This window comes from Perna viridis, chromosome 7 (assembly GCF_037379345.1).
Source record: "Perna viridis isolate PV_CMFRI_1.1 ecotype Kerala chromosome 7, ASM3737934v1, whole genome shotgun sequence".
Lineage (NCBI taxonomy): Eukaryota > Metazoa > Mollusca > Bivalvia > Mytilida > Mytilidae > Perna > Perna viridis.
In genome coordinates this window covers 42689914-42692777 of record NC_142451.1, presented here as the reverse complement: position 1 = coordinate 42692777, position 2864 = coordinate 42689914, and positions in this window count along the sequence as shown.

The following is a 2864-nucleotide window of genomic DNA, read 5'->3' as shown; positions in this document are numbered from 1 at the left end:
AAAATTCTGGAAAAAAAAATTCCCACAACAAATTGGGTTACCATAGAAACCATGCAAAATATGCGAACATTTGCAAAAAAGTTGATAAAATCAGGTTTAAAAATATCAAATTTCCCGTAAAATATCTTAAATTTTTATTTCATACCCTGAAACTGTCAACACTTTCTCCTTGGAAAACCCCTTCCTCATATGGGCATCGCTCGTTAGATTTTTTAGCTATTTCACTTTGTAATCCACTTATCAAATTTAGCATGGTAAAAAATTTACTTACTTTCACTTTCACAATGAAGTCAAATTGTCATTGAAAAAAGCCCATTCAACATTGAAAATATATGAAACATTGCAAAATACTTTTTAGTTCCCTTTTTCGCAAAATGTTTTATCAACAATAGATTCTTCATTTTTAATCACTATAGCAACCAGCAGTTTCCATTTAATGTCATTTTTCATCCCTAGCCAAAAGTGCGAAACTAAACTAAACTGTGGAGTGCTGGCTATGAGTAGAGTTAGAAATTTACTCTAGACGCTGCAGCCAATCCTCTGAGAAAATGCAATAATCTTGCGCGACATTATCCGATTGTCAAACGACGTTTGAATTAAATAATGTCCGCGAATTTCGAAAGGCCTGTCTGTAGCGGTTCGTAAGAGAAGAAACGAACGACTGCCGTAGCATGCAGCATGATGATATGTTTTACTCTCTAGATGAAGGGTAAAGACAATTGGTAAAACATTTCAATTAAATAAGCATCTTCGGAAAGTGGCCAGACCACGAATAGCCGCATACTCACAAGTTCTGGATATATAAGAAGAAAGAGAATAGAAATAAAACAGTCTCCAGTAATAATTCCTTAAATAATATAACTTACCTGAATTTCCTCATTAAGAGAAAAACTACAGTTACAGTCCTTGGTCTTTCAATGAAACTCAAATTTAAGCAGATTTACTCTTGCTGCACGACAAAACCCTAAAGCATACATTATATTGTATTCAATGTTTTATTTATGACTTTGATTTGACAAATTACCAGTACCTTATAAACGAAAGATATATGGAAGGAAACATGAAAGAAGTGGGTTTTCTTAGTAAATGATACAATTTGAGGAAAAAACGATGAATTACGTGTGAAATGCACAAATATGTATGTACAGCAGATGAAATCTATTGCATCTACTTGTTTGATACACAAGCTGTCGAGTGTGTTTTCAACTGGCTTATATAAATAAACAATGCTGATACGCTATTTAAGTATAAAGAAAATATTCCCATTCCAATTATGGCGGTCAGAAAAAAAGGTGGAATGGTGTGTAGTCCGCCAGTTTGCCGGAGTGGTGCGTAAACAAGGCATGTCGCGAAACCCATAAAAAACATTTTTTTAGAATAAGTGTAAAATTGAATATACGATCAATTTTAATAATTTTTATGAGATTTTATGAGCAACTCGGTGAGCGTTACTAAAAAAGCAGAGGACGCTTACCTATCCAGTGCACCGATCCATCCTCACAGATTTTGGTGGAGTCCAAGTTACTCATTTTTAGGTATTATTTTGGTTATTTCATGTTTTTGTTGTGTGTGTCTGTATTCCCTGTCTGGTCTTTATACTTGCATGGATTTTGTTGCTTTGAATCTTCTAATCTTCTCGAATCTTGGTTTCCTTAATTACTCTTTCAATAGGTTTTGTTCTTCGTCATTTTTCACCTTTATTTCCTTCCAGTGGCATTGACTGCTATCACATGAGAAAAAGAGCTACGATTAATTCGGACGCGAATGCGGTCAAGTTCAACGTCGTTGCATTAAACAATAAAAAAATGTTGACACATTAAAGAATACTGGAAATTATATCTGCAAGACTGCTGGATTAGATCTGATCTCAACATCTTCCATATCAGATTCAGCTGATACAGACTTCTTTATTTACAAGAACAATAAACCAATTACTCAAAGGCGCGAATAAAAAATGCACCTGGTTAAGTGGCTCAGTGGTTGTTACTGTAGAACTATCCGTAAATGACGGCACTGAAGTAAGAATAGAACCAAACAAGATAATTCATGGAGGACATTCGTACTACTAGTAAATATCAAATGTAAAACAAAACACAAATTACAAATCTTGATACCTTCGATTGAAATCAAAATACTAAACTGTGCATGCTCAAGAACGCCAATAAAGAAAAGAGTACGATGGCTCACGTTTATAATTTTATATTCCACTATACAACTGATGTTATGTCATGAAAAACGTCATAAATACGGTCACTAATAGTATTTTATTATCTCATTTATTCAAGGAGCTTTAAATTAAAGAAACAAATTCACATAAACATCTACCTCGTATCTTTACCAAAAAAAAAAAAATGAATGCATTCCGTGACAGTTTTGTTTCCTATATTCAACTATCCAGTCGCTCCAGCATATTGAGTTTTTGTCTTTTAACTATTATACTTTGTCAGAAATTGTGACCATCTTATCTATTTTCTAGGTAGGGTTCAGTGGATAACATAAAAATAGCATATGAAACGTTCTATAATTGTATTCGTATCATACCTTCATTGACCGATGCTGCGATTCCGTTTCAAATACTACATCTGACCTACATCTCTCATTGAAAATCTTCCTCTTTCATATGGCTTGACATTCAATGAGTCACATGTTGGGTGTCTTGTGAGAAGCAGCAACTGCTTACTCTTTTAGAGCAATTGAGTTTATATCCTGGTTTTAATGAGTTTCGTTCTGTTCGTATTTCTATGTACAAATTAATGTCTTTGTGTTGCGTGACTTGTTCTTCGTATCTTATTCTTTAAGTGGTTCGGGTTCAGTTTATTCAAAGCGTTCCCCTTCTATTTTTTCTTTAAAAATTAACAACCACC